The following is a 12,295-nucleotide window of genomic DNA, read 5'->3' as shown; positions in this document are numbered from 1 at the left end:
ATGGTATTTAGGGCCTTGCTAGTTGAAAACTTAGAACAAAATCTCCATGGAATTGATTATGAGTGAAATCAAGACCAAAGGTATATGGCCTTGGTTGCTCCAATCTCAAAGTCAAGGGAAGCTAGACAAACCACATAACAGACTGGGATAGCTTTCACCTATAGAGAAAATACAAGAGAAAGAAAACGTCACAGGAAAGCAAAGTAATTGAGAGCTGACCACCAGATTTTGCACTGTGGACATTATCCAATAAATTTCAAAATCCAGTTCCATATAATGGGGTCTGTAATGGGCATGACATAATTGGAGAATATATACACAACTATACAAGAATTTACAGAACTCAGTGCTAGAATAAAAGTAATAATCTTAGAAATTCAAGCAACTCATCTGCCAGAACAAGAAATATGGAAAGTGACCTGGTAAAAATTGTGATAGGCATATCAAGCAGTTAGACTTGGAACTTGATAGTCAACTTGATGAGACTTAGAGTTGCCATGGAAACAAACCTCCGAACATGTCTATGAGGGACTTTGAGGATAATTAAGGTTGGAGAGCCATCATAATTGTGGATGGTACCATTTCATGAAAAACAGTATGAGGTCTTGGGATGAAGAAGAAGGAGAAAGCAAGCTGAGCATCCTTGTTTACATCTCCAACTTCCTGTCTATGGGGTGCTTTGACCAGCTGCCTCCTCTTCCTGAGGCACACTTTGTAACTGTGGTGTTAAATCAACCCCCCTTCCCTTGCCTTAACAATGAGAAATATAATGAATGAAGAAGCGAATGAGAGCACAGCCAAGTAAATCACAGTATGGATTCATTCTAAGTGTGAAGTAGAAGCTCTTGTAGAGTTCATGTCCATGGATTTAAGCTGGGTTCAAAAGTATACTTGGTATAGCATTATCTTCAGATATATTGTGCAATGCTGTAAGCATAGAACAGGTAGAGAAATAAAATTAACTATTTTAATACTTCACCAGAAAAAAGGAAAGCTGCAGAGAGTCATCAGTGACTAGAAGATTAAAAGGAAAGTGACATTTGGACCAATGATTTCATGTATAAAACTATCCATAGAGATGTCTGTAGGTATTTTGCAAATCCATATGGACTTGCAGCATAAAATGCTTTCACTATGAAAAGAAGGAGAAAAGATAAGGACAAGCAAGATAAATGTAAATAGAAAACAATAAAGGGAAGGTATTATGCTTTGTATATACTCAACCCAGGGAGTGACACTCTTAGAAGGTGTGGCCTTGTTGGAGTAGGTGTGTCACTGTGAGCATGGGCTTTAAGATGCTCATTCTAGCTGCATTGAAGCCAGTCTCCCACTAGCAGCCTTCAGATGAAGATTTAGAACTCTAAGCTCTGCCTAAACCATGCCTGCTTGGATGCTTCCCAGCTCGGACCCTGATGATAATAGAGTGAACCTCTGAAAACGTAAGCCAGCCCAATTAAATGTTGTCCTTTATAAGACTTGCTTTGGTCATGATGTCTTTTCACAGCAGTAAAACCCTAACTAAGACAGAAGGATTACCAGGAACTTTAGCTATGTAGTCACTGAATACATTTAATTTTTACATATTTGTAATATGAGTGCTCTCCATCTTTCAATTGCTGGTACTTTTTAAAAATTAATTTAGTTCCTGGACAATTTTATACATGTATATATTGTATTTTAATTACTCTTATACTCTATACACCTTTATCTTTACATATCTCTCAGTTCCACCTCTTCCTCCATCCACTTCCCATATTCATGTCCTTTAGATTTGTGACTGACCCATTTGAGTTTAGCCAGGACCCTCTGTATGGCCATTGGTTGAACTATTGAAGGCAACCTTATGGGATCACTAGTGGGTCCAACATCAGAAAATAATGACTCCCTATATCCCAGAATTCTCATTAGTCAATTCAGCTGGAATGAGTAGAGCACAACCTCCCCAACCCCCCAAATCCATAACTAACCATTTATGGGTCTCATCTTGTGTAAGCAACCACAACTGCTGAATGTGTGAGTTCAAACTGACAAGGCCAGAATATGGCATTTCTCACCCTTCTCTATACCGTCTAGCTCTTATGTTCTCTCCATCTCTTTTACTATGTTCCATGAGTCTTAGTAGAAATTGCATAAAATTCTTGTTGGATTGAATAATCAAACATCTTTTTTTTCCCTCAGTACCTTGACCTATTTATGAATCATTCTGTAGCTCGAACATCAAATTCTCAAATGGTGAATTAAGCTTTACATACATCAATTTAACATGTGACAACTGGGTTCTTATATAAGATGTGCAGGAGACAAATTCAATCCAGTTCTGTTTCTAAACTTTAAAGACAGAATAACCATAAAGAATTGCTCAGTAATAACTGGGTACAATATATGCTCTATGGAATTATGACAAAAAAAAACCCCTATCTTCAATTGATTTAACAAGAATATTGGCACGATCAATCTTAGAATTGAATTAATAATATTCTACTTTGCCATGCACTTTAGGATACATTACAATAAGCCAATAAGCATTAGAACACAATGATTATATAATACAGTAATCTTTTTTTTTCGTTTCTACCCCTGTGCTGGATTGCATGCACACCTGACCAGAGATGTGACTGCTTTAAGTTATAATCTTTTCATGTTCCAGGTGCTTCTAGGCTGCTCTTGAATTCTTCATTTGGAAAACCAGTCCTATGGCTACCAAAACCACAAACATGTGCTGATAAATCTATGTGAACTTGTTTGCAAACATGGACATTGCTTCTTTTGATGAGTTGGGAAGAAAAACCTTGGCATAGAGTCACATCCTTTCCTGGCATTGCTTAAATAACCTTTAATGAGTTTGATCTGGGGATGAGTCACTGTTTCTGAGAATTGGAGGTCTTACAAAATGGTCACCTTGTTAGAAGGAAGCTAAATATGTAATTCCTTAGTCACACCTCTATGATCTCAGTGTCTACTATGAAGCTCATAGGAAAAAAATTAGAGTAAAATATAAAGCTTAATGTTTGTGATAATAAATAGTCTCTGTTTTAACAAAAGTAAAGTGCTCTGTTATAAAATGTAAGATTAGTTTTTATTCTAGTACCTTTATTCCTAAGAATGAAAAATTTCAGGTTATTCATTCCTGATTCAATCTTTTTAATATCTTTCTCTATGGTAAAATGCTTGCATTTCATAATGAAGGTGTTAGACCATGGGATCTTATCGGTCAATGTTGCTTACAGAATAAAAGAGGAAGGAAGAATAGGGGAGCTAATGAATATTTAATAATGTTTTTAATCAGTCCCTCCAAATAAACATTTCTTGAGTTGTTTTGAAAATGAGGTTTCACTTCATAGAAGCTTGTAAAGGCTAATTCTTCTTTTATCCACTGACAACCTTATGAAAACTGGTTGGATAGTTAATGATTTTATGATAATCAGGGAATTCGAACACAAAGGAAAATGTGTGTTTTCTTGGTGAAGTTATTAGAAATATATATTTAACATTTTTTCTAAATATTCACTTATTTTAAACATACTATTTAACATTTTTGATATTTAGGTTTGTTCTTCTTTACATATTCTCAATTCATTTTAATTGGCATATTTAGTAGTTGTGAAATTCAATAGTATAAAGGAAAAAATAGCATTCATAAGACATCAGCCATAAAGGCTTTTGTACATCGTAATTATTTTAATAAATTCGTTGTAACCAGGGATGAAAATATTTTACCCTGGTGGAAACTTTTTCAATAAAATAATAACAAGAAATTATGAGGGCAGAAAAGCTATCGGGATTGAGGAAAGTAAAACACTATACAAAATATTTGTGCAAAATAGGGTAGATCACAAACCAATAACCACTAACAGAATGAGATAAATATTTTTTCTGATTAATTGTAATCATGGGAACTAGAGATTGCTGTATAGGTCTGTGAGGTGAAACGAAAGTATGTGCTCTTCTGCAATATACAATTTAAAATATGTCTATAATACAGCAATTTGGAATCTTAAGGTTCTCTGGCATCAAAGGCATATTAAATTAAACAATGATCTCTATGTTATTGGATGTAGCAGATACATGTGTGTTAATGTGTATGGTAAATAAGTAATTCATAGCAAAGAGGCTCTTCTCACTTTGACTATTACGATTAATTTGTATTATGTGGAGAAAATGAATTTCCCATCTTAGAAAAACTAAACAACACAGGAAAATATGTTCTAATTTTATGCTACTATGGACTCTTTTCATATAATCATGATCTTAGCTAACTGAAAATACTGAAACAAAAGCAAAATGAGTGCTAGTGGTGACTGGCAGTGAGAGAAGCGGTGGCTTTGAGACATTTATAAAACTGTCTCAAAAAAGTTTTACTAAAACATGTTTGTCACAATATGTATTTTAAATCATAGTAGCTATGACATTACCTGAACCATAGTGTTTTAAACTGTATCATCAAGGAGTGTGGATATCCAGTGTGGTTGACACTGGAGTCTGCCCTAAGTAATACTATACTATAGAATCCTCTGCATTCTTTCAGGTTTGAAATATTTTTTGAAGTACATGTGAACCATATTGCTAAAGAAGTTCAGGAATCTTCCACATAATGATGCTTAATCATTTCCAGTGTCCATATTCTTCTTAAATCTTCTGCAATCTTGATACCGTCTTTGTCTTATAAATTGGTTGTTGTTGTTGTTGTTGTTGTTTTTAGAAACTTTATGGTGACTTTTTATTGTAATTCTTAGGAAAAAACACTTTTATTTACGGAACGATCACACATACAGCTTTCCATTGTAAGTTTTTATCTATGAAATTTTCCATGAGTTCATCTCCAAAGTTAGTTTTGCCTTTCACCTCAATCAAGTAAAGCCACATGTTATGACATAATCCAAAATCCATATTTTCCAGAGAGTGATATTCAGTGAACTTTCAGATATTTTTATGCAGTGAAGCATTTGAAAATTAGATATTATTTTTCTTCCTTCTATAAATTTTTTAAAGCCAATCTATCCAAGGTTAAAGAAAAACTTATATTCTCTTCTATTAAATGTGATTCATTGAAATGTCTCCTTGAAAAACTTAAGTAAGCAGGTAGATAAAGAATAACCTGGTTCCCAGGAGACAATACAAATTAGGACCATTGCAAAAGAACTTTACTGATAAAATGTTTACAGGTTGAAGTATTGTATATCATAAGACAGCTATTAAAATATTTAGGACATCATCTTGAACTTCTAAAAAGCTTATGGTTAATTAAAGGTGAAAACTAAGTATGTATAAATTGGTAGTAAACAGCTAAAACTTCAACAACCATAAAATTTAATTTTTGAATAGTATAAGGTCTGCCAAAAAAGTCCTGAAGTAGATGTAGAGATTTCCCATAAAGTGTATGTCATCTAATTCCATTCAATCAATATCTTGCACCAGTATAGTATCCTTCACACAATCAGAAACTCAACAGTGGCATGCCATTATCAAAGAAAGTTCACAGTCTACATTGAAATTTGATGAAAAGAAAAATGAAAAATAGCCTTTAACTCATTGGTACGGGAAAAGACTTTCTGAACAGAACACTAGCACAATAATTAGGGCCAACAATTAGTTAATGAACTTCATGAAACGGGAAAGCTTCTGAACAGCAAAGGACACTGCCATTTGAAAGTGGAAACCTACAGAGGAAAAAAGATTTTTACTAGCTGTATACTCAGTAAAAGCTAATACCCAAAATATACAAAGAATTCAAAAAACTGTACATCAAGAAAACAAATAACCAATTAAAAATGGGGTACCAATCTAAACAGAATTTTCAATAGAGGAAGCTCAAGCATTAGAGAAACCCTTAAAGAAATGTTCAGCATCTTTAGTTGTCATGGAAGTGTAAATAAAAGGTGCTTTGAAATTTCATTTTATACTCTTCAGAATGGCTAAGATCATTTTTTTAGAAAAAATTGACAGATCAAATTGGCAAAGATATAGCTCAGGGGAACACTCATCTGTTGCTGGTGGGAGTTCAAACTTGTGCAGCCAATATGGAATTCAGTATGGCACCCCTGAAAGAAACTGCAAATAGATACATCACAAGATACAACTATACCACTCTTGGGCATATAAAGGACATTTTATCTTATCAGAGAGATAATTTCTCAAGGATATTCATTGCTGCTGTATTCATAATATCTAGGAAGAGAAAACAACCTAGATGTCCCTCAATAGAAGAATGAATTAAGGAAAGGTGGTACATCTACACAGTTGAATATTACTCTGCTAATACAAATGAAATCTCAAAATTTTCAGGTAAGTAGATGGAAATAGGAAAAATATCAGAGTGACATATCCCAGACCTAGAGACAAATATAATATGTTTTCTCTTATAGGTAGACATCAGCTCTTGAGTCAATGAACAAACAGCTACAATCATTTGTTTTGCCAAGTTTACATATAAAGGACTAGGGTGGCAGATAGATCACTCTACAAAGGGGGAATAGAATAATTCGGGATGGGCGGAGATAGGAAGCTGGAACAAGAGCATCACATCAGTAGGAGGAAAGAAAGTGGGGATAAGGGAAAATACATGGCTAAAATTAAGGGATATTAAAGGGGTTTATAGAAACCCAATACAGTAGAAGCTTCAAATATTATACATATATGAAAGTTATCTAAGTGAAAATGCCAAATAATGGGGGGGGGGTACAGAGCCCCAAATAAACAACTCTTCTCAACAAATAAAGCTTCGAGTACTGGTAAGGAATTAAATCTAATTGACCTGTTTGCCCAAGGATTCCCATGGAAACTCAGGAACAACAAAGAATGTTGCCAAGTCTGTAGGTTTTTCCCCTACAATCAGAAAGCAAGGTCCTATTGCTGAATACAATACCCACACAACTTATTGAATACTGTAAGCTGGTGCCTACATAGAGCCTTCAACCTACTGGGTAGTATTCCTGATTCCCGAAAGTATTCCACATATTACTAAAGGGAAAGCGTAAACACCAACCCAGCTACAAACCCTTTGACATATAATGGAGAATTTCCTGCAAGATACGCAAGTTCAGTGATGTCAAAAAGCTTGTGGGAGTAAGCAAAGACTATATTTTATGTAAGGATCACTGAACAAGATGTAATCTGTACAATACATTACCTGGGCAACCAAGTACCTGAGACAAGATAGGCCAGAGACCCAGGATAAAAGCAAATTCTACTGTTGTACTCAAGAAAGGTAGCAGTAAAATGACCCCTAGTGACATTCTGCTACATTCATAGATCAGTGTGTTGCTCAGACATCAATGGAGAAGCTTCGTCCTGCAGCAGATGGGAACAAATTCAGAGGCCCTCAGCCAGACATTACAGAAGGAGTTAGAGCCCTTTTAACACTTATCCCTAAACAGGATTTTTCCATCAAATTTCTCCCCTCAAGGCTCAGGATACTCTAGGGAAGAGGGGGTTGAAAGAGATTAAGCCAAAGGGGATGAAGGAAACCAAGAAAACAAGACTTTCTAAATACAACAGGACTGATGAATGTCTGAGCTCACAAAGATTGAGGCAACATTCAAAGGACCTGCATAGGCCTGCACCAGTCAGGGTGATAATGTTAGAAGGTAAACATGGGAACTAAATTCATTGGCTTATTTGGAGGCACCTTGTGTCATAATATTATTTCAGAACTGTTTTAAATTTTTTTATGTTTATTTTTCTCTTTGTTTTACCATATACATCCCTTGAATACATAGTATTATGAGTTCTGAGTTTTTTGCTTTTTGTGATTTCCAAGTATGTGCACCAGTGTATCTCTGGGTCTATATTTGTTTCTTATGCCTTTTATTGGGCTCTTCCCCTTCCATTTTTGTTATTGTTGCTATCATGTCCTTTTCCAGTGTGTGTGTGTGTGTGTTCTTACTACATTACCTTTTATTACTTAGAAATATGTTTATTTTCTAATAAGTCAGGAAGCAGAAAGGGGTGGATATAGTTGGGAGACAAAGTTGCAAGGAACTGAAAGAACAGGGAGGGAAAAAATCATAATCAAGTTATATTATACAAAATCACTGTCTTCAATAAAAGAAAAATACACTGGAATTCATTCTGTATAGTGCATCCTACATCTTGAACAAATATATGTCAAGAATCTCCCATAACAGTCCATTTCTGATAATTTAACAAATCCAAAGGAATAAATTTTCACAATGCTTGTTTCCACATGGGAATGGAATTAATATTATTTTCAAAAAGCACTATACTGGATCTTAGGTTATGTAAGTACCTTAAACAAAGAACTTAAACAAAAACTCAACTGCTTTAATTCTAGAGTAAACTTTCCAACCCTGGGGCTGCTTCCGGTAAAGTGTTATATTTGTAGGTGTCTTCTCTGGTATACTACAACTCTCTGCATTCACCTAGCAGCCTATCCAAATTGGAGCATAATGTTCTCCTATAACTATACTTTTCTAGTAGAATTCAAAGACATAACTGGTTGGTTTAGCTCATGAAGTTTTGCATTTTAGAACGAGTGGTGAGACCTAAGTTCTAAGCCAAAATTCTCAGTTTTTTTTTAAACTAGATTTTCTGCCCATCAAAATTGCATAAAAATCTCAGATTATATTTTAAATACTAAAAATATCAAAAAAGCTAATGATGTTTTCTTTCTGCTTTACAACTTTCTTTTTTAACTTTTATATATAGTATTATATATTCCTTGATTTTTACATTGGTTAAGCAAATTTTTTATAACATGTTTTTAATTGAAATAGAATTAAATCACAGGGGATACTTCCATCTCTCCAACTCCTCACAGATAACCCTCCCTTGAACTGCTCCTATATCCCCCTAATCCTCAAACTGATAGACCCTTTTTATTTGATTATTATGGTTGTATGCGTAGTATATGCATGCATAAATATATAGTAATAACAGCTTTGTGAGTCCACTTTTGTTGGTAGTAGATATATGATTTCGAGGCTGACCACTCTGCCATAGACAATTAATGAAGGACTTGTGTCCGAGAGGGATTAACTTTTCTTCTCCTAGTAGTCATTATTTCTTTTTCTAGAAGTAAAGTGTGTGTCATTTTAAAACACCCTTAGGGAATTAGCCCTTAAAAGGCACCCTCTGTTTACAGCTGCTTCTGTTAAAATCAGGTTTGAAACCCTCACCTTTCTAAGATTATTTGCTCTCAGTAAAGTGCAGGGCCTGGTGAAGAAGGATACTAGGTAGAATACGTGGGTATTCTACCATAGCTCTCTTTCTTTTTGTCCAGGATATGAAAACTCTGTTTCTGCAAAGGATTTCTGTTCATGGAATAGCTCTTCTGTTCTTTGATAATTCATGGTAAATTCACTGGTGAAGTCTGATAGTATTTCCAAACTTATAGTCATATGAGGTCTTTCAAATGAGCTATACTTTGGTGTAGTATCCTTTAATTGTACATGGTTTATGTAGGATATGAAGGTAAATTTAACTATAATATTCAGAAAGAAAAGGATGTTATACATTAGGACAGCTTTCCTACATTGGTTGTGCTTTCTGGATAAAATATTTACCTGGGAGATTCTGCAGCAGTGTGATCAAGAGCAACTTTTCAGAAAGCATATCCTCTGAATGGATGGTTACACATTTCTAATAACAGATGAGATTCTTGCTACTTTTAAAGAAACCCTTGTGGTAGTTCTATGAAATTGAATTTCTATAGCATTTGAGACAGTGTATAATATATGCAAGGTAGTCTGTGTTTATTGTCATTAGCAAAACAATGTTGTTATCATAGTTCAAGTGTTATCAAATGACTGATAAATTATTATATATTGCTCTTGGACATAGAAAGATACTTAATCATTTAACAATTATTTATTTTCATTAGACAATATATGATGTGTAAGGTATATAAGCAATTTTGAAGTAAGTTGATTATTTTAAAAAGATACCCGGGTGCAGCAGTCTCTGGATGGTCCATCCTTTTGTCTCAGCTCCAAGGATGGACCATCCAGAGACTGCCGCACCCAGGGATCCATTCCACAATCAGTCACCAAATGCAGACACTGTTGCATATGCCAGCAAGATTTTGCTGAAAGGACCCTGATATAGCTGTATCTTGTGAGACTATGCCAGTGCCTGGCAAACACAGAAGTAGATGCTCACAGTCAGCTATAAGATGGAACACACAGCCCCCAATGGAGGAACTAGAGAAAGTACCCAAGGAGCTGAAGATGTCAGCAACCCTATAGGTGGAACAACAATATGGACTAATCAGTACTCCCAGAGCTCGTGTCTCTGGCTGCATATATAGCAGAAGATGGCCTAGTCAGCCATCATTGGGAAGAGAGGCCCCTTGGTATTGCAAACTTTATATGCCCCAGTTCAGGGGAACATCAGGGCCAAGAAGTAGGAGTTGGTGGGTAGGGGAGAAAGGGGTAGGAGGGTATAGTGGACTTTTGGGATAGCATTTGAAATGTAAATGAAGAAAATACCTAATAGAACACCCAAGATACAATTTGCAAAACACAAGAAAATCAAGAAGAGTGAAAACCAATGGGTGAATACTTCGTTCCTCCTTAGAATAGGGAACAAAATACCCACGAAAGGAGTTACAGAGACAAACTTTGGAGCTAAGAAGAAAGGATAGACTATCCAGAGACTACCCCACCCGGGGATCCATCCCATAATCAGCCACCAAACCCAGACACTATTGCATATGCCAGCAAGATTTTGATGAAGGAACCCTGGTATAGCTGTCTCATATGAGGCTATGCCAGTGCCTGGCAAATACAGAAGTGGATGCTCACAGTCATCTATAAGATGGAACACAGGGCCACCAATGGAGAAGCTAGAGAAAGCACCAAAGAGCTGAAGGGGTCTGCAACCCTATAGGTGGAACAACAATATGAACTAACCAGTATCCCCAGAGCTCATATCTCTAGCTGCATATGTAGCAGAAGATGGCCTAGTCAGCCATCACTGGGAAGAGAGGCCCCTTGGTATTGCAAACTTTATATGCCCCAGTACAGGGGAATGCCAGGGCCAAGAAGTGGAAATGGGTGGGTAGGGGACCAGGGCAGGGGGAGGGTATAGGGAACTTCAGGATAGCATTTGAAATTTGAAATGTATATAAAGAAAATATCTAATAAAAATGTGCAAAAAAATTGGAAAAAAAAAAGACCTAGTAAATAATTCTTAGGATTTTCTCAGAAAAAGAATAAAAGAAAAGATACCTAATCTCCTCATGGAAATTGGGTGGGTATCTGTTCATTGGACCAGTAGAGTAAGAGATAATTCCATAGAAGGAAAAGCATTAATGTTTAGAAAGTAGGGGATTTAGGAACTTGAATGGAAAGAATGAGCATGAGCTAAAAAGTGACAAGAGAGGAGAAGGATAAAAGAGAGATTGAGACCTGGAAGTATCTGATATTTTAAAGGAACAATGAATAGACATATTATGTATATTGAAGAACACAGAAAAAGAAAGGAAAAAATAATAACAAGGAAGTATCAAGACATATTATGTAGAATTTTAATGCTTTGTAAACGAATTTTTAATGTCTTGCAAATGAAGTATATGCTTGGTTAAAAAACATAAACTTGCCTAACATATTTGAGTCTGGAAATTAGTATTATTACAGTACTAGAGGGAAGAAGTAATGAAGGAAGAAAGGAAGGGAGGGAGATAGGGAGGGATAGAGGAAGGAAGGAAGGAAGGAAGGAAGGAAGGAAGGAAGGAAGGAAGGAAGAAAAGGAAGGAAGGAAGGAAGGAAGGAAGAAAAGGAAGGAAGGAAGGAAGGAAGGAAGGAAGGAAGGAAGGAAGGAAGGAAAGGAAGGAAGGAAGGAAGGAAGGAAGGAAGGAAGGAAGGAAGGAAGAAAAGGAAGAAAAGGAAGGAAGGAAGGAAGGAAGGAAGGAAGGAAGGAAGGAAGGAAGGAAAATTAATTATGCTGATATAAAAATAATATACTGTTAAATGAGAGCACCCTGTGGCTTCTTGAAGACACTGGGAACACATTCAACACACCATATTTTCCTCTGGGTTTTCCACACATTCACAAGTTAATACTTTGGCCATCATAACTCAAACTACCACTTCTTCTCCAAAGGGAGTAATCCCAAGACTGGTGGTGCTCTTGTTTGAACTCTGAACCTTATCCAGGAATAAGCTTTTGGGTTTTCTTTCTTTGTTTTATTGATGGGTCAGTTGGGTCAAGGAAGTACTAAAATCTGATTAACTGATTACATACAAAGAAAGATTGGGCAGGAGGCTGTATACCAGGGTGATTCTATAAAATCATCCCACTGTCCCTATCTATTTTAAACAAACATCTTTATTATTGG

General features: G+C 35.7%; 1 long non-coding RNA gene across 4 annotated transcripts in view; it reads left to right on the top strand.

The window, feature by feature from the left end:
* Window positions 1–12,295, top strand: part of Gm31145 — a 145,238-nt gene that overhangs the window by 128,433 nt on the left and 4,510 nt on the right. The window lies entirely within an intron of this gene.

The sequence above is a fragment of the Mus musculus genome, chromosome 4, assembly GCF_000001635.26.
Source record: "Mus musculus strain C57BL/6J chromosome 4, GRCm38.p6 C57BL/6J".
NCBI lineage: Eukaryota > Metazoa > Chordata > Mammalia > Rodentia > Muridae > Mus > Mus musculus.
Note: the sequence above shows the minus strand (reverse complement) of the source record. Positions and strands in the feature narration are given on the sequence as shown.